General features: G+C 44.4%; 1 long non-coding RNA gene across 8 annotated transcripts in view; it reads right to left on the reverse strand.

Annotated features, from left to right (window-relative positions):
* Positions 1–20,588, reverse strand: part of LOC106144726 (uncharacterized) — a 498,034-nt gene that overhangs the window by 100,863 nt on the left and 376,583 nt on the right. For 2 of the 8 annotated variants that reach the window (XR_013423792.1, XR_013423794.1), the window contains exons 5-7: positions 13,314–20,243; positions 6,846–8,446; positions 6,437–6,506 (exon numbers count right to left, since the gene is read on the reverse strand). This is a non-coding gene — a long non-coding RNA (uncharacterized LOC106144726). Of the gene's footprint in view, positions 1–4,641; positions 5,627–6,436; positions 6,507–6,845; positions 8,447–13,313; positions 20,244–20,588 lie in introns of those variants that run through there. The other 6 variants (XR_013423790.1, XR_013423789.1, XR_013423791.1 and 3 more) reach the window with 6 other exon arrangements.

Below are 20,588 nucleotides of genomic sequence, written 5' to 3' on the forward strand. Positions count from 1 at the left end.
TTATATACAACCAGAGGTATGAAAAATTGTGCTGTATATGTGTAATAAGAATTGTAATGCATTCTGCTGTCATTTATTTTTTTAAAAATCAATTTACAAAAAAAGAACAGGTAGGTACTTTTCCCAAGGTCACCCCACAGAAGAGTAGCAGCCTGGATTCCAGCATGGCCCTGGGCTTTCCGAGCCCATGAGTTCACGTTCTCTGTTCCCCTGCAATCTCTGCATGGCAGGCATGAGGTCAGCTACATAAGTGACAAGGTTAAAATCACATACAACCAGAGTTTCTATCATTGTCGCCAAACAATGACCCCATCCAAGCCTTCAGGACCAGTTCCTTTCTCTCCGTAGATTAAATAGGCTCACTGTCAATACTGCCCATCCTACTCGTTACCCAGCATAGATTACCTAATTTACAGCTACCTTATAACTAATTTAAACAATTAATAAAGGTGCTTGGATTGCACTGAATGAGTTTCTCTCATAGAAGGCCGTGTGAGGGTTAGCTTTAGCCCAGTTCATGTCTAATTACAATAAATTACACACAATACTGAGTGGGTCGGAGAGCTAACGAGGTGTTCCCAGGGCTTTGACGAGGTACCAGCCCACCTGCAAATGCACAGCTCGCGTCTGTGCAAAAGGCTAGAGAAATGCAAAGAATCACGTCCAGGATGGGAGTCGTGGGGGCCTGTGAGTGTTCACCGCCAACAGTGCCGGGGGTCCCCAGGGGAATGGCTCTGCCCATTAATCACCCCAGGCCGGCTTTTTGTCTCCTTGCCTGGATCCTCCTTGACTCTCCCAACCTACTCCCACCCACAGGGTGCTCTCCTTCCGTCTCACCACTTCTAACCCAGACCAACACTCAACCTTAAATGCCCACTTCTGCAGCTGTTCCCTTCACTCTAGACTTGAGCATTCAACTGCTGGCTTGTCACTTTTCAATCATATATCTGATAAAGTTCTCAAATTTGACAAACTAAATCACTTTTGCATTGCTGCCTCCCCTTCACATCCCTGATGAATTTCTCCTGGAGTCTTCCAAGTCTCAGATCCTGGAAGAACCCGGCATGAACCTACCCTTTCGGGCCCAAAGCAGCTGGAGTCAACCCTGGACTCCTCCTTCCCCGGGTTCTCCACAAGGAACCCGACAGCAACTGCTGGCGTTTCAATGACAGTGAACCCCTCTCTCTCCGTTCCTCTTACCACGTGGCCTCGACCTTCATCTCTTGCCTGTTACATTTCTGCAACAATCTCCCTGCTTCCCGGTCTGGATTCTGCATTCTCTTCTCAACCCAGAAGCCAGAGGCTGCCAATGGCTTCCATGACATCAGAATAAAAGGCCATACCTCGTGGCTAGGACCCATAGTGTCCTACGTGGGCTACACACACACTCTCATGGTCCCTGTGTACTTGGATCCTTGTGGTCTCCCCCTGGACAACTATAGTCAGAACACAGTGGCCTCCTTATTTTTCCTAAAAATGACACTGTTTTCCCACCTGTGTCTACAGTCTATAGACAATGGTCCTCCAATCTCGTCATCCAAAGAAATGGGACAAATGAATCAGGGTCCTGCCACAAATCTTTACAACTATTTTTATACACAAATAATGAAGACGACAAAATCTCAAGGCAAACAATGGGGCGATACTGTGAGCTCAAACCACTGGCAAAGAAAAGCCAGCATTTCCGTGATTCTCCAGCACTGGCCCTGAAAATCAAAGGCAAGGCCATCAGCCGTTCTAAGTTAACGAGAAACTTAGCCATGGTCTTGCGCAGGAATGTAGCCATTTAGATTTTATGGCCATGAATATAGTATTAAATAAGAAGCAAAATTATCCGGCTAAAGTTCTAAGGCCAAGTAGAGAAATAGCATATGTGAATGCTATGATAACAAACAAAATGTAAAAAAAAAAAAAAAAAAAAAGAAGAGATGTGGAAGAAAAATCACCAGCATGTAAGAGAAATGAATTGTGCCGAAGTCAGGGGATTAAGGATGACTTTTTCTCCTTCTTTTTAAAATTTTCTTCTTTATGAGTTGTTTTTTTTTTTAATCTTTAAGAATGAAAATAAAAATGGGAATGTGCTTTGTGTACTAAACTCTTACAAGTCTGAACTAGGAGATTGATCTCCAACCAGCCTTCACACTATATGTTCTTCCAATTACTGCAGCAAATTAGGAACAGTATTCTTTGAACAAGAACATGGTAATAAAAGAGTAGAGGCGATTTCCCCACATTGATGCAGTCAGCTCTCTCGGCTGTCAAGAGCCCAAATACATGGACTCCAGGGTTTTCTGGTCCTCTATGCAAAGACATAAGGAGGGACAGACTCACTATTCTAATTGCTAATCTGCTCAAAGGCCCTGCAGGGACTCTAAATTCTTTTTATTCTCAGTTATGCCATGATGCAATTCTAAGCCAAAGAGTAACACAAGGCTCATCAGTCAAGAACGCTCATTGAGTCAGCTACGGTGGCTCACGTCTGTAATCCCAGCTTGGGAGGCTGAGGCAGGAGGATCCCTAGTTCACAGCCAGCCTCAGCAAAAGTGAGTTGCTGAGCAACTCAATGAGACTCTGTCTCTAAATAAAATACAAAATAAGGCCTGGGATGTGGCTCAGTGGTCAAGTGCCTCCGAGTTCAATCTCCAGTACAAGAAAAAGAAAAAAAGAATATTCAATGAGTTTTCCAAATTGCAACTCAGTCTATGTAGTATTTATTAAGTTAGTGCTGTGTTACTAGACATGCAAAGTCCAGGCTTCTAGATTTAGAGTACCACACACAAAAACTGCTTAACTTTGGGCAGATTCCTGAACATCATGGTTCTCATCCATAAAATGAGAAGCATGAGAGACTTTTGCCATGAAGGGGAAAATAAGGAAAAGGGAGGAAAAAAGGAGAAGGAAAGCATTCCACCTTCCGCGGCTGTTCTGAGCATCCCATGTTCTAATCAATTAGCACAGGACTTGGTTCAAAATACAAACTCAAAGTACCAGTCTTTTACTCATTCAGCAAGTGTGTCAACTGAAAATTTAGGATGGGCCAGGACTGTGCTGGGTGACATGGATGTGACAGTGAACATGGCTCTCTCTCCTGCTCTGAAGAAGTGCTCACGCTGGTGATGGATTCGAAGGAGTTAATGCCCACCCCAGCCCAGGAGGCCACAACTAGATGAGCAGAAAGCACAGCCCTGCAGAGGCCCAGAGGCTGGCGAGAGAGTGGGCCACAAATATCTCCCAACGACAGTCAAGAGAGTTCTTGCCCTCAGTGCTAGCTTGAGTGTTTATTAAGTGCCCAGCATTACTGAGACATTTCCACAACTTTGAATCTGCAGTAGCTTATCGATTCTCTTCTGTTCTTAATAACTCTATTTTAAGATAATTGAGCTAGAGAGCGGTAGAGCCGCGTTCCTAGAATAGCTCAGCTAGTAATCATGGCGGCCCAGACTCAAAGCCACCAAGTGATCTCTAACCGGCATTTCTAACGCTGTACACACATTGCCTCCTGCCTTGGCTACTTTGCTGGTTAGGGGAAGTAACTGAAGAACAGGCATAGAATATGGCCGGTCACAAAGTAGATACTCAATAAAAGTCAGCTGGCGTTAGTAATAGCAGTAGTAGCAACAGTAGTAAAAGTAATAGCAAGAGAGCGCGTGGAGTAGTAATAGTAGGAGCAGCAGTCATAGTAGGAGTGGTGGGTCAAAACAGGACAGCCGCCCTCAGGTGCAGAGCGCACTGCAGACCCAGCAGTTATTATTAGTCTGGGCTGATGGCCAACCTAAAGAAGGAAGGTAGATGTGTCCTTGTTCCTCTGTGTCACCTGGTTCCTGCTCTCAAGACTTCCACTTTGGGGTTCTGAAAAGGGGCCACAAACAACACATCTGGTGATGTAGAATAAAGACTCTTAGAGTTCCAGACGAGATTGTTGACTTTCCAGGAACTGCATGACTTAGGGACAGGTGGCCCTTTGGGGTTAGTGCAGAAGGGACATGGCCGCCGCATAGAGAGTTCTTGAAAGGCACGGGGTCAGGGCAGTGCTGAGCTCTTCACCAGGACCCTCCCAATGGCTCCTCATGTGACCGCACAGAGGGCCATGTCTAGAGAGTTGCAAAGCCAGGATTTGAACCCAGGGCCACTAACTCTGCTAAGCTGGCTGTGGGGTGTGAGTTAAGTGCACCTTGAGCTGAAGGTGCTCGGACAAGGACAAGGGAAAGAGAACAAGCAGGGCCTTCAAAGAGGGCGAGGGCCAGTGCTGGGTGTGGTGGGGTGCAGGGCTGTGGGCAGGGAGGGACTCAGCAGGCCAGCCGTGAGACACGAGGCTGGGCCTGTCCCTCCAGGCTCCCCACCCAAGAAAAACCACACGCCAGAGGCTCACACTTGTTTACATGCCTTGTTTTTAAGTTACATTTTGTTTTTCATATATATATATAAAGATGTGTGAGAACCAAGTCCAGAATGCTGAGAAAAGACCATTTTTTAAAATTTTGGTTTCCTCAAAAATGTACCCAAAGTAATAGAACTTCAAAAAAACCAAAATGATCCTTTAGGTTTAGAACAATATTTGAAACCACATTCATACACTTATTTGACCCCCACCCTAATCAAAACCCTCTAGAGTTAGCTGAAATAACTATGGGAGCCTTAGAATAGCCTTAGAATAGCTGTCATTTATTCAGTCAACAAACGGTTACTGAACACCCACTTTATAGCAAACCACGGGCTCAACACAGACTTGGCCGTGAAGAAGATGTTACTCTTTGTTCCCCTGGAGTTCGCATTGTAGATGGGCAATAATCGATACATTATTTATCATCTGATAAACAAGATTCAAATAAATAAATATAATACCGAACAGACACAAACTTGAACAGATGTGGAGAAACTGGGAAGCTACTCTTGGTCAGGGTCTGCACCAGGTGATGGTAACGTTCACCCTGGGAGACATGCTCGGGTTTTTTGAATTGAGAACGACGATAAGAAGGCGCCCACGGCGTGAAGATGGAAGACCAGAGGCACCCGGTGGAGGTAAGAGCCGGTATGAAGACCTCAACATGAAAGAAGCCAGCCTGTCTGGATCTCAGTGTGCCAGCCAGAGAGCAAGAGATGAAATCGGGAGGCAGTTAGGAGTCAGATCAGGAAGGGCCTCATACTCTCAGCGGAAGAGTTTGGACTTTGCTTTAAGTGCTACTAAAGCCACGTGAAGATGGTGGGCAGCTCCTTTCCACTGAGGATGGAGTGGGTGGGACGGGGGTAAAGGACCCCAAGAGACTGAGTAGGAGGTGGTCACAGAGTTCCACGTGGGTGAGGACGGCCTCGGTTCTTCTGGAGCATAGAAGGCAGATCTGGAAAAATGTTTCACATTGGAATGAAGCAGTCTTGCCGGCCGAGGGGACAGGGTGGATCAGGGAACAAGTGGAATCTAGAAAGATCACTGGGGTTTGGCCTAAGGAACTTGGCATTTGGAGGTGACAATCGATGAATGCAGAGGTCTTGGTGTGAGCAAGCCATGGGGGTGCCAGGAAGGGAACTGGAGGTTTCCGTTTGGAAATAATAGGTCAGAGATGGTTGTTAGACACCGGGGTGGAAGTGTCCGGTAGGTCTTTAAACACCAAGTTCAGAGAAGCAGACAGTCCTGGAAATAGAGATTTGGACTTTTTCCATGCGAAGCCACCTTGGAGAAGGGAGCAAGGAAGGGCCAAACTAGGTTCAGATAGACACTGTGTATGTCAGTGTCCTTGTTTATAAAACAGAGATAACATCCGACTCCCTCATGGGTGTACGATTTACAAACAAATTTTCATTTATTTATAGCTCCCAATCTATCTGACCCCAAAGCCCTCGTCCACTCCAGCACCATATCACAGACCCATCAAGGCCAAGTTCACAAAGGGTAGGGTTCCTAGAGGGACAGTGCTAATCATTTACAAAGCAACACACACACACACACACACACACACACACACACACACCACACACACACACACACACACGCGCACACACACACACACACACACACACACACGCGCGCAGTCCTGAGGTTCCCACCATAGCGCCCTCTATGCTCCGACCCCCTCCTTGACTGTCTCCTACAGACATTTACGCAGCACACAAACATGCGCTGTCCATTTGAGTTTTTCCCTGGGCTGCTAAATCCCTAATACTCCAGAATATAAAGACCTTTAGGGACCTGGACCTGGGAGCCTGGACCTGGGAGCCTGGATCAAGCCGAGTTGCTCAGTGGGCTGGTTCCCCTTAGCTGGAACAGACAGCAACTACCTTCAGAGCCCCAGGCTGGTGCTCGGTGGGTTAGCGGCAGGCCAAGGGTCAATGGGGCGCTAGAGGATACCCACCCACACTCCTCAAGCTATCTTCTCTGCCACATTCCATTGTCCAAAAGAGGGAGGCAGGGCTGGGGATGTGGCTCAAGCGGTAGCGCGCTCACCTGGCATGCGTGTGGCCCGGGTTCGATCCTCAGCACCACATACAAACAGAGATGTTGTGTCTGCCGAAAACTAAAAAATAAATAAATAAATATTTAAAAAAAAAAAAAAAAAAAAGAGGGAGGCAGAGTCTTCAATAATAACAGCTAACATGGACCCCGTGTCTGCTCTATCCCAGGCACCCGGGCAAGCACTCCCTGTGCCTTATCACATTGAATCCTTCCCACTCTCGAGTGGGCTTTGTGCTCTTATGACCCCCAAGTTAAATAAGAGAAAAATAAGACTCATGGAGGTTAGGCCCCTGCCTAAGACCAACAGCTGAGACGTGAGAGCTTTAAACGTGCTCCACAGTCCACGCGACAGTGTCTTGGCCCATCCCAGTCTCTCAGCTACACGGACCCCTGGCCTTGCCTGCTGTGGGAGGAGCATGGCATGAGGAGCCGCATGAGTTCAGTCTCAGGCCCATTACTTATTAGGAAGCTGTCGTCGTTCATTGACCTTCTGTGAGCCTGAGTTTTCCACCTTCCGGATGAACAGAGTGGTCTGCCCCATCTGGAGCATCAATGTGCTACTTGGTGCAAAAAGTGTACACATTTGCAAGGGAAAAAAGCACGTGAAGATGACGTTGATGATAAAGCACACGAACGAACAGCAGTGAGAAAGCATGTCAGGAGCATCTCCTCTGACAGCTAAGAGCAGTGAGGATGCTGTCCTGGACTGAGTAAGGGAGCACGGAAGCAAGAGTCACAAGAAAGATTTGACGAGAGAGAATTCAATAGATCCAGTCCGTTCCAAACAGAAGGGTGTGCAAGTGCATCTCCTAGACTCCGGGAGGAAGGCGCAGGAGGCACCCGCCAGGAGGGACTCCCTACCCAGAGTTCCACTCTGCTCTGCAGGGGCTTCAGGTGGCTCAGGCCCTGGCTGAAGAACTTCCTGGCCTGCAGGGAGCACCAGCCCAGCACACAGGGAGCCCCATGGAGGCGGCTCTCCCCTGTCTCCCTCCTCCCCACCCCCTCCCTTTCATTCCTGCTCTTCTCTGTCCTCACCTCTTCCTTCTGAATTCCTTCTCCCCTTTCTGAATTCCTTCTCCCCTTTCTGAATTCCTTCTCCTCTTTCAGCTCCTCCTTATCTTTTCTCTCCTTCCTCCCTCCCCCTCCTTTCTCTTTCATCCCCCTCTAATCACCTTTCCTAGCTAGATAATGACCCTCTGCTTTGTCTTTGGGTCTCTACTCATCTTCCCTCCCAAGCCCTTTCTTCCAAGGCCCTGATCACATTAGATAAGCATTCACCCACAAGGCCACCACAGCAAGGCTTCTAAGAAACACAGCCATGGCCACCTTCCAAAGGTCCAGTTTCAATGTTTAATCTGTGAATTGACTCACCCTCAAGGGTGCTCTAAAAATCACTGATATGATCAGGGCCACCTCTTCCACTAATAGAGTCATTGAGGAGAAACGTGTCAGTTCCAGGAAATGCGTGTCCAGCTGTAACGCAACTGCTCGCCTTTTCAAGAACTAGCTGTGTGGGTTTCTATCCCCCACCCCAGCCTGCTCTGAACTTTGAGCCCCTGAAGGTCACTATCTACATTCATCTTCTCCTTTATTTCCCACAATGACTATATGGCTGAGCCTTGTTTTCCCCCCAACTTAGAGATTAAAAAGAAATAAGAAAAAAAGATCAAAAAAACAAGAGAAAGAGAAGGAGAAGGAGGAAAGGAAAGAAGGGGGCCAGGGAGGGAGGGAGGGAGGAGGAAATTTTTCCCAACTTATTTACATATTTACTACAATGATAATATAGAATTTAAATTCATGTCCCCCAATCCAATGATGTTAAGAAAGCAGAGAAAAACCTAGATCTTTCTCCGGCTTCCTAAGGATTCACAATGGTCAGAGCTATTCGGGTTGAGAAGAGCACAGGGCTCAGCTGTAGAAACTGACAGTTCTGGGTTCCTGTTAGCTCCACTAGCCTTGGGGCCTTGAGCTGGTCATCAGGATCTCTGTGACACATTTGTCCTATAGAGAGAGAGAGAAAAAAAAATTATATATATATATATATATCTTTTCTTGCAGAGTTAAATGGAATGATACGTGTAAAACCTTCCACCACGGAGTTCCTGATAAAGAATATATCAAGTCTGTAATCCCAGAAGCTCAGGAGGCCAAGGCAAGGGGATCGTAAGTTCAAAGCCAGCCTCAGCAACAGCGAGGAGCTAAACGATTCAGTGAGACTCTGTCTCTAAATAAGGCCGGGGATGTGGCTCAGTGGTCCAGTGCCCCAGAGTTCCATCCCAGTGCCGCCCCTCCCCCCAAAAAAGAATATATCAAATAAAGTTAGCTGTTGTCACTGTGGAGTTCTGATGCCTGGAGAGGGTGATCCTGTAGCCTCTGTGGGTAAATGTGAGGGGCCAGGTTCACGTTCTGCATGGCTCCCTGAGCAGCCTGTGCCAGATCACAGAGAAGGACAGAGACTGTCCCGGTTCTGAATCTGGGTCTGTGGAGATCATCACAATTGATCCTGTGGGCCCAGGGTTGGTCCCTTGAGAGGACAAAACCCCCACAGGTTTTCCAGCAGCTTTCACTGGGGCTAATGACAAAGCACAAGATTCATCCCTGGGCCCACGGGAGTCATCACAGGAGGACTCAGGAGTGTCCACCTCGGGGGAGGCCAAATAGCCTGAATAAGGGCCTCAGAGGCTTTGGGACAGTGGCATCGTGAAGATGTCAGAGTGGGAAAGACACCACTGGTCCTCATTCTCCCATTGACTGGGAGAAGGATCCATGGTCACGCAACAGAAATCCACGGACATCACTGGATCTGGAAGCCACCATCCCAGATAGCTTTGCAGGAGCTGGGCACGTAGATTGGGAGTGACTGCAGGATCTCTGCTCTTCCCATCCCTAACGACTCAGCCCTAGAATGGACTTAAAGAAACCTCAAGATACCACTGCATGAGTCAAGGCCAGAGGTCCAACCCAGCACAAAAATTCCAATCTTGTGAACCCTCCAGCACTGCCCCCCACCCTTAAGCCTTTTAATCCTTCAGATTATTAGGATCCACTGACAAAGCCAGCATGAGTAGGTATCAGAAAACAGAAGCTATCATCAGTCTCGCCTGGTGGGGAGGCACGCAGACAACCAAGTCCCTCCTCTGCCTGGCTTCAAGTTCATGTTGCTCCGCAGAATTGAACAGAGTCTCCAGAGGGACATGTCTCATCTCTCCCTTGGCCTGTCTGTGACTCTACTCCTGGTACTCGATTCAAAGCCAGGTGGAACAGACTTTTAGGACATGGATGATTGCTCTTGGGATAACTGTTATTCTGTTCAAGGTCAAAGTATAAGTTTCCTTTCTCTCAGCCTAGGCAGCACCCTATTTGGAAGTTGGTCTCCAGGAATTGCCTGGTCTCATGGAAGGTTTTACCCATATTCTCTTATTTGCTAGTTGGATTTTTCATTGCTGCTGTTGCTGCTGCTGCTGCTGTTGGAAATCAAGGGAGACAAAGATGCTCCAAACTGGTCCTCTGCCATGTTTGAAAACCAGCCCCCTTCATTTTAAACTTAAGTCAACCAATTGAGAGACAGAGTCAGGCAGCCCTGGGGGTAGGAACTGGACCAAACCCTGATCTCCTGGCTCCAATCTAGCGCTGCTTCCATCACCAGGTATTTGGGGCAGTCCACGTATTTTGTCTTGGGACTGCAAAGTCGGGGCAGCAGGGATTCCCTGGCTTGATGCCTTGATGACATCTTGAAGGGGAAAATATGTCAAAAGCAATTTCCTTCAGTGATTTCTCACCTGGACTCATTGTTAGACCCAGGAGAACTCAGCTGGTCTCAAAATCCTGAAAAAGTGTAGTTGGGCCAGAAAGTTGGTTATGTGCAGTCCGCTGTCTCTCCTGGTGTGCAGACTCAAATTTGGTGGGAGAATTCGACAGAACTGAGGATTTTTGATTTAGTTTGTTAACACTTTTTTTTCTTTTTAAGCCCCATCTGCAGGATAAGTCTATTCATTCTGTCAGTCAGTCAGTCAATATGACCTATACTCTTTCCAGGTGGCCAAGGCAGTGATGTGTAGTCACCTTAAAACTCAAGTTTTAAGAGTCAGGGAGTTTCTGTTGGGCATCTCTATTTAACTTTAGCAAGCCCCCAAAACTCTATGAGATTTGCAAGTCTCAACATTAGAATGTGAGCAGTAATGGCGACATTATTTTTTTAGTGAAATAGCGTAGGTTAATGATTCCCATGGCAATTGACACATGAATATCTAGGACTGTGTGTGTTAATGATGAACGCTAGCTTAGGACTGGATGAGAATACTCACAAGTAGGCCTTCCATTGCCTTAGTTAGGAAAACAGCTGAGAAATTCCTGAGATGTTTGTTTTATATCAGAAACACCTATCTGTCAGCAGCAGGGAGTGTGTGGCATGTGTGTCTCATTTGGGACAAACAGCAACCCCGAAGGCTTTCACTCTCCAATCTGCTTTGTCTTGTAATTGTCATAAAAAAAAAGAAAAAAAAAGTTTCTGACATGGTCATGGCATTTCCAGTATATCACTTAAAATAATGACATTGGGCGGGGACCATTTGTACGTTCATCTCCTTTTGGTCTAAGACCTCATGGGAATTTACTCTCCATCAGTGTGAACTCCACACACCTCTTGCAGTGAATTCACATCACACTTGGGAACGATCACCCCTTCTAAGCAGCCAGCAACAGTGAAGAACGGGGACAGGAGGTCAACACTCTGCTAAGAACAAAGCTCTGGGGGAGCCCGTGGGGAAGACCTCATGATGGGTTATACGAGTTTCATAGTGTGAATACTCCGTCATGGCCAAGGTCAAGCTACCAAAGTGATATCGATAAACACAGTAGTGCACAGACATATAGTATTTCCACTGCACAGGTGATAGGTAGAAATGACCTCAAGATGATGGACTACAGTAAAACATTGTAAAATGATAAGGAATCAATAGTTTGCAATGTTTCTGATTTCAATATAACTTATTTATCAAGTTTATATAACTTAATTTTAATAACGCTGTGTTCAACAACCAGATTGTAAAATTCCTAAAAAAAAATTAACAATTAGCTCTGCCCAGCCCATGTGTGCCTCCTAGGTAAAAGAAAGAACCTATCTGGAATCAAATTCAAGACCTGTTCACTACCACACGAGTTAAGTCCACCTAATTTAGTTTTGTAAGTTTGTTTCCTCACATGTAAAGTGGGGTAAGAACCCCTGCCCCTCAGAGACTGAGAAGATCAGAGATAGTGCACATCTAGTTCGTCGCACACAGTAGGATCTCAGTAATGGCTGCCATTGTCCCTGGGACATATCAGAATTTTAGATTTGAGGAAAATTTCAAGTACAGACCAGTGTTTCAGAAAGACCCCTCTTCAAGAACATGATGAACTTTGGAAAGTTGGGAGGTGATGCTGGGCAACCCATTTAGACATTATTCCCCAAATAAGCTCATGCACCCCTCATGCAGCACACATGATTTTAGGTAGTATGTGGCTAGTTATTTTTGTTTTAATAACTTTACATTTTAGAAAATTTTATTCTATGTATTTATAATAAGAAGACATTGGTTTTCTACTCATTTCCAACACCCCGTTGTTTATGTGTTTGTGTGTATATACATGTATATGTACAAATTTGTATATATGTATACAAAAGTTTCCTTTCTAATTACACTTACATATGCCAGAATGGGGAGACGCTTCACTTAAAGAGTAATGTTTAGTAAATGATAAAACACAAGGTGAGCTAATATTGTGGGGGGAAAAAAGTCTAATCGTCCCATAAATGAAGGAAGTTTAGGGAATAGTGGGACAAAGGACCACTGGGGATCAGACGGCCTGTACAGGGCAGAGGACAGGAGATGGAAAGCCATCAGTGGAATCCAGACACATCTCTGCTACAACATGCTGTACCAGATCGTCTGGGGTGACTGAATTGTCGGGGACAGTCAGGGGTGGTGTGCGTTGGGCAATAGAAAGCTAAGATCTCAGTTCAGAGCCTGTGACCTAAAGGGACTTGATGTGAGCTAAATCAATTCAAGGACTGTGCCCATCCAGGGTAAAGGACAGAACCTTCCTAGTGAAATTACCACCTGCCGGTGGTAACTCCAGATTGCAGGGGACATCACAGTCTGCCTCCGTCCCCTCCTCAGATGATGCTTCAGTGGGAGCCACTCCCTTGGAAAACGAGTACCATTCTAAAAGGGAAAATTGAGGGTCCTTGCAGAAAAATCCAGGAACAAGAGGGAGAAAAGGATTTAAGCAAGAAAAAACGCGCGTGTGCACGCACATGCAAATTTATGCAAGGAAACAGGGAATCAGTAAGATCTTCCCTAGACTGATTTTCAAAGTGCCAACCTGGCCATTTCCCTCTCCTGCTAACAGTTCTTTCAAGGCTTCCCATTACTCCACCCAGCCTTTTCTCAAACCTGTAAGCCCACTTTCCTGGAGAGCAGGCTCCCTCCCCTCCTCACGCTCTGGGCTCCCTCCCCAAGTTCTGGCCACACTGGCCTGGATTTCCTTTCCCACCCCAACGCTTCCATTGCTGCAGCTTCTTCTGCCTGGTTGTGCGTGGACTGCACTCTTCCAGTGTCCACTTCAGGTCTCAGCTCACTGATTTCCTCCGAGAAGGAATCCCATACTGAAAGGAAGGCAGGACAGCAAATGACAACCTTTATGACATCCCTGAACTCTCCTTCATGGCCTCGACCGGAATGTGCCCTCCTGGATAACTATTTGATTAGCATCTGAGTATCTATATGGGCTGGAAATTCACCCAGAAAAGAGAGTCTGGTGAATCTGTTCACCTTACACCCTAGGCAGTTAGGTAATAGAGAAATAGATGATTATGCTCAACTCTTACCAATTACTCAAATATGATCTTGTCCATTCAAGTAGATTTGTCAGACCTCTATTTTGCTCCAGGGTTTCCTACAAGGTCCAGAAAAAACTAGGCTGAAAAGTCCCAGTCCATGACCTGGAGTTCAAAGTCTGGCAGAAGATGTGAACCAAGGCATTGAATGGGCTTGGATGGTGATCAAAGTAGGTAAAACCTTAGCCGAAGTTAATAGAGCTCCGCTAGCTATTGTTTCATGTAGCAATAAGCTTCCTCAGATCCTGGATCTTTAACACCGCCTCCCTGGATCTTGGATTCAGCCACCTTTGGAAATCACTCTGTGCTCCTTTGGTCAAGGCCTATCCATCACAGGCACCCATGGTCAATAACGACAAATTCTTCCTAAAGAAAGTTAAGAGACCACAGCTATTGATGTCCTGTTTGGGTGTCTTGAAAGTGTTTCTAAATAAGTTTTGACTTCAAAATTTATTTTTGAATTGGAGAGAGAGAGTATCAGAATTAAGAATGCAAATGGTTTGGAGTTTTCCCTATTAGAAACCTCTTCGCAAAGTCATGTTTTTATCTGAGTCTTCTCCATGTGTGTAACTTGTACAATTAGCATTTGAACCTCATCTTGAGGTCCCAACTGGATCTTTCTGATAAACACCACTCACATTTCCACAGTGAGAAAGCCCAACCTCTTTGAATAGAAATAAATAAATAAGATCCAGAAAAGTTTCCAAGCTATTAAAGATCCAGAAAGCTTCCAAACTATTATTACAGATAGAAAGTAATCCAAATCTTCAAGTCAGTCACCCAGGTCCAAACTCTGAGCTCTTTCCAGCCATTTCATGTTGCCTTGGTAACTCACACTGTTCCTTAACTGCACTTTGGTTCTCTGGGCTTCAAAGGCAAACCATGGAGCTCTTAATCCATTTTCCAGTCAAGGCCATCTCCAGCGAAAGACTTGTCATTTGCTGTTCCCAGTAAACTCCAAAGACCCTGTCACCCCTTCCTTGTTTTGTATTTTCTTTGTGACACATCCAATTCACAAAACATGTACAAGTGACCACTTGGATGTCATGGTCAGTATCAGCTAAAGAAAAAGAGGTTAAATATTTTTGTGATTTTTTGTTTGGATTTTGGGATTTTTCTTTGTTTTTTTTTTTTTGCCCAGTAACTTCACTTCCAAGAATATACCCCCCCCCCAGGAAAGTGACCACAGATGTATATGAATTCCTAGGCTTACAGCTAAAGGATGTTCACTGATAATTTGTGTATCTTGAAGAAATTTTGAAAACAAGTTATATTCATTATACTATGTCCTTACTAGATTATGCGACCATTAACAGTGTTGTGGATAGAGCCAGGTGCAGTGGTACACGCCTGTAATCCCAGAGGCTCGGGAGGCTGAGGCAGGAAGTTTGCAAGTTCAAAGCCCGCCTTACCAAAAGCAAGGTGCTAAGCAACTCAGTGAGACCCTGTCTCTAAATAAAATACAAAATAGGGCTGGGGATGTGGCTCAGTGGTTGAGTATCTCTGAGTTCAATCCCCCGGTAAACACACACAAAAACAGTGATGTGGATGGATATTTAATACCAATGAAAGACACAGGCAGTGGATTATTAATGTGAAAACTCAGATTATAAGACAAGATGTACTATATATTTTGTTTCCTGTTTTTTTAAAGTTTATACTTACATACTGAAAGTTCCAGAAAAATAAATGTCTGACTGTTAGTGATGGTAAATTCTAGGTTTCATAAGAGCTCATTCTGATGAAGAAAATGCATCTAAAAAATATAAAAATATATCTGCAAATATTTAAATTGGGAGCTCAGAAGGGTTATGGAATGCAGAAAAGAAAAGAAGCAAAACAATGAAGGAAAAGAAACTCAAGGGTGTATTTGAGAGCCCCTCATTAGATATGTAAGACTCCAGGCTAATAACATTTGTGAATGGCAAGAGTGTTTTTAGGAACTATGAGAGAAGTAATCCATGAAGCAGAGAAAAGTAACACCTGGTGCAGAAAATATGACATCACTCCAAATCTAAGAAGTAACATCTAGCTTTTATGCTGTTGTGTTCAGAGAAATGTGGCAAGGCCTATATTGCTTTTCTAAGTTCATGGAACACCACCCTCTACACCCCCCTAACCAAGCCCACACTAGAAGACAGAAATGGTGAACTGACTTTTATTAACTCCAACCCCCAAATTGTGCCCCTGATGTTAAAGGGAAGATTTAAGTGTGAGCCACTGAGGCACTTAGAGAACCTAGTGTGGGGGCCACATGGAGAAGGAGCTTTGGGTCCATGGTACCCCAAAACAAAGCACATGGGAAATCTCTACTGAACATCAATGCTAACTTTCAGATTGTCCTTCTGTTTTCAACTCTGGAACAGGTGACTGAATTTTAGACAGGATCTCCATGGGCTTCGTGGTTGTTATGTAGAGGCCAGAGTTATTTCTGGCTATTTCCAACCCTTGTTGTACACATCAGTTAAATGACTAATCAAGGCTTGATAAAATGTTAAGGATTTATATTTCAATAAAGTCAAAAAGCTGAGCTGATACTTGCTCACTCTCATTAACTAAAGCATTTGTTTTCTAGCTGGGAAAAATTTGGGAGAGAAATCGCTCCCAAAGAAGCTTGGAATCCCTGGATCCTGCTAGCCTGCACCTTCATCTTCTCCCTGAATTGATTCTAAGATGTAAGAAAAATTCAGTTTACTGAAAGCCAACTCATTGTAAATATCATACATATAAGTTAATTGAAATTGGGGTTTTAATCTAACTTTTATTAGCAAGTAATAAGAACATGAAAGATGGTGGAATAAGATGGACATCTTTACCCTAAATACATGTATGAAGACATGAATGGTGAGACTCTATTTTGTCCAACCAGAGAAATGAAAACCTGTGCTCCATGTGTGTGCTATGAATTGAAATGCATTCTGCTGTCATGTATAAAAGAATTACAACAAATTAATTAATTAATTAATTAATTAATTAATTAATTAAAAAATAAAAACATGAATTAGGGTATCATTAGTTACTATTATAAACAAATCCCCAAAATGTATGATGTCCCAACACAACCGAAATGTTCACAAATGTAAAATCCAAAATGGGGGGTGTTCATCAGCAATTGGTCTTCTTCCTGGTTCCAGAAAACAGGTGTCTCCTTCTTGTGGCTTTGTCATCTTCCACAAGAGACTCCCAAAGCTATGGCACATCTGAATCCACTAGAAGATGGTAGTCTGAAAAGAAGGTGTGAGACCATGAGAGAGCTTTCTGTGCCAGACCAGAAAGTGGGCCATGTCCTTTCCAGGTACAGACTATTGGTCAGAGTTGATCACATGATCACAACCAATGCAAAGGAGGCTGGGAAATGTAGGCAGTGTTCCCAGGAAGACAAGGACACAGTGTGGTATGTCTCCAGATAGGCACATAAGCTTGGACCAGCCGCAAGAACAATAGAATGGCAGTTTTCAAAGTGCATCATGGAAGCTACAGAAGTGAAGCCCCATCTCTTAGAGTCTTAAATGGAATAAAGATATAAGATGTTCTGCCAAAAAAAAAAAAAAATTAACTGTCATCATGGGACTTTTCTTTCTAAGAATGAAATGGATACATTTTAGGGAGAAACAAGGGGATTGATGGGGGCGGGCTCATCAAAATAACATCAATATTAGTCTTAAATTTTCATTTACCATAAGTCACCTTTCTCATGTAGTCCAGCTAATCTGGGTTTCACCTATACAGGTAATAAACTAAGGCTATTAATCAGTGATATTTTGGTATGAATTATCTTAGTGAATCCCTCCTCATCGAATATTTTACCTCAGACGAAATTGATGCCTCATGATAGAAATAAAAGGAAGGAAGGGCAGGAGGGAGGGAGGAAACATGTCCCTCCCTCTGTGAGCTGCAGGCCCTCTCCTTCCCTGGACAGCTACACTTGGCTTTTAAAAGCTGCCTTCCTCCTCTACTTACAGTGACAAAAAGCAGCTCTGAGGAGAAAACCCAAGAACATGCAAAACCAGGTTACAACTCCCTTTAGTAATTTGATTCTGTAACAAAATATGCATGTGAACAAATTATCTTCAAACTCCTGCAAGAAGAGGTCCAGTGCTCATGGGAATTCAAATTTATTTCAAATGTGGAGGGATTCTTTCTACCACTTTTTAACATGTATTTCATATCTATGAGCATGAAAGAAATATTTCTGATTTCTCTCAGTAAAACCCTTAACTCTAATCAAAAGCCAAACAGATGGGCATTTCTTTCTCTCTCTCTCTCTCTCTCTCTCTCTCTCTCTCTCTCTCTCTCTCTCTCTCTCTCGTACTAGGGATGAACCCAGGGTACTTAACCACTGAGCCACATCCTCAGCCCTGTTATTATTATTATTATTATTTGAGACAGGTTCTCACTAAGTTGCTGAGGCTGAGTTTGAACTTGCAATCCTCCTGCCTCAGCCTCCTGAGCAGAGTGCACCATGACACCCAGCCAAACTGACCTTCTTTATGTCACGGGTGCAGAGTGAAGAGATGAATAGCTTAGACTTCTCCATCATGCGTGTCTGTCTGGAACAAAATGTGCACACAGCCTCACCCCTGCAGTCAGAGCTATTGTTGGAGAAAGGTAAACACTGCTAATTCAATCAAGTACAACTAAGATAGAAGTTTTATTGTAAATTTTCAGGGTTAGAGATGTGTTCATAGTTTTGGAATCAATGACTGAATTTCTGACCTCATTTTAAAAAGGAAGTGCTCTTAATTTTAGAAAAAAAAAATCTTTGTTGTAGAACTGTTTATTTCAGGAAATAGAAATAGTTGGAATTGGTTAAATTAATTTAGCAGATAGAATATAATGATGATGTTTAAAATTATGCATATACTATCAAAGGTAAATGGCTCCCTTCATATGCAAATCATTACAAATTGTTCATTAGCAAACTGACTTTTTTAAAGCTCTAGCACAAAATTGTGAGCGTCCTCTTTAAGTGAATATATTTCTATATAGTTGTTGAACAGCTGAAATACTATGTTTCTAAGGTCGGAGCGTTTTAATTACTTTGCTTCTGAGAATGGGTTGAAATTGAATTTAGGTCTCACTTTGAAAATGATGTCATTTTGCAATAACCTGGAGACACGTTCCAAAGACAATCTTGGGTGAAAGAGGCAGGAAAGAATATTGTTAGAACAGTTTGGCAACAAGTTGAAATTTGAATGGAAAATGAAACTTTTTCCCCATGGTTTGCCTCCTTTCAGAGTTTCTGCAAGAAAAAAAATCAAATAATTCTTTGAGAAAAAAATGCATAAATACATATAAACTTAGGAATCGTCACCCCTTTGATCTCTCTACCTTCTCAACTCCCAAACTGCAAGGATCATTTAGGTCACCTGAAGCCTGACCTCAGCCAGCCGGCTGCACAGCTTCCTAGGAATCTCAGCGAACATCATTCCCAGTTTGTTGGAGGCCCTCCAGAGGCTGACTTGCACTTCCAAAGCGTCCAGTGAGGTCTTGTCTGCCAGAAGCACATCACAGGCAGCTCGGATGGTGATGTTGGTGATCAACTTAGAAAAGAGATGCAGACGGGAATTGCATTCTGCCCACTCTGTAGTTCTCCTTTCAACTGGTTCTAGAAAGAACTTCTCAGAATGAGGAAATTTGCGACAGCAGAAGGATTAGTATCTTCCTTTCCCCAACTCTTTATTTATTTTTTTATTGTTGTTCTTAATGTTAGCATTGGTACCAGGGATTGAACCCAAGGGTGCTTAACCACTGAGTTACCACATCTCGATGTATTTATGTTTATTTGACAGGGTCTCACTAAGTTGCTTAGAGCCTCACCAAGTTGCTGAGGCTGGCCTCAAACTTGTGATCCTCTTGCCTCAGCCTCCCAAGCTGCTGGGATTACAGGCGTGTGACACCATGCCCAGCTTACTACTTTAATTTGAATGTACCATTTTCAAAAATACATGGAGGGCATGCTGAGTCAAGTCTCTTTCTACCAGCATTCTCCTTACTACTCTCGGTGGCAGAATGCGGTTTTGTTTCGTTTTCAGTGACAGTAGCAGGGAGCCTATCTGCCGTCAGAGCCTTCTAATCATTCTAAGAGAACATTTATCTCTCTCCCCTGCATTTAATCACATCCTCTACCTCCATAATTAAAAATAACCGGTGTACGTCCTATTCAGGCAGAGATACAATGTCTCCTTTGTTCCCAGGGTTCTGAGGTGGGGACCCTTGCCGTCTGACAGTGACACATCTCAAGAACCCTACTTGTCTGTGATTCAGCTCGGGTCCTCAGTTCCTGTCCCTCCCCTCCTCCACATGCAGACATGGCGTTGGTTTTAGGAGTGTCAGGCCATTCATTCAGTCCATGATATCTCTTGGGAACCCAAGAGCTGTCAGCAGTACATTAGCCACTGGGAAGGTGGCGGGGGACATAGGCCTGAGACAAACTTTTGCCATGAGTTAAATCAAAACCTCAACTGTCCAGAGTGCTAGGCGAGTGTCTGAGGACCTAGTTTAGTCTAAGGCAGTTCTTCAGTTTTTCCTCCCCTGGTACATTAGGCAAGGTCCAAAGACATTTCCAGTTGTTCCAATGTGAGGGGAAACGGGGAGATGAAGGGAGGGCTACCGACATTGAGTAGGAGGTAGGATGCTGCGAAAATCCTACAGTGCACAGAAGGGTACTAAAAGCAAAGAATTATTCAGCTTAAAATGTCAAGAATGTCAAAGAGAAAAGCTCCCGGTGATCTTCGGTAAGCAAAGACTCACCTGCAGGGCTGGGCCCTGGCCTAGAGCTTCTGGTCAGTAGGCCCAGGGTGGGGACTGTGCAGTTGCATTTCTCACAAGTTCCAGGTGATGCCGGCATTTCTCACAAGTTCCAGGTGTGCAGGACCATACTTGGAAGAAATATCCTGTGGGCTCTTAGAGGAGGAATCCCTGAGAAAATGATGTGTGCAAGTTCAGCAGGAGTTAGCTGGAGAACAAGGGAGAAGATCAAATTTTGCAGGCAGTTTATGGGAGAAGCTCAGAGGTGTGAGGTTGTGGCATGATCAAAGCACTGAAATCAAGGAGGATGGGGTTGGATGGAGCTGGAGAGGGACCCAGAGCCAGGTTGCTCAAGGCTACAGTAGGATACCAATCTGTTGCCTAAAGGCAAAAGAAAGACACAGAAGAAATTCTAGCAGGGAATTGGGGCAACTTGACCAGGCATTTAGGGAGTGAAGGAGGAGTACGGTATGTTTTCTACAGTTCAATATAATAAAAGGGCATGGCTTTTACAGA

Source organism: Ictidomys tridecemlineatus, chromosome 7 (assembly GCF_052094955.1).
Source record: "Ictidomys tridecemlineatus isolate mIctTri1 chromosome 7, mIctTri1.hap1, whole genome shotgun sequence".
NCBI lineage: Eukaryota > Metazoa > Chordata > Mammalia > Rodentia > Sciuridae > Ictidomys > Ictidomys tridecemlineatus.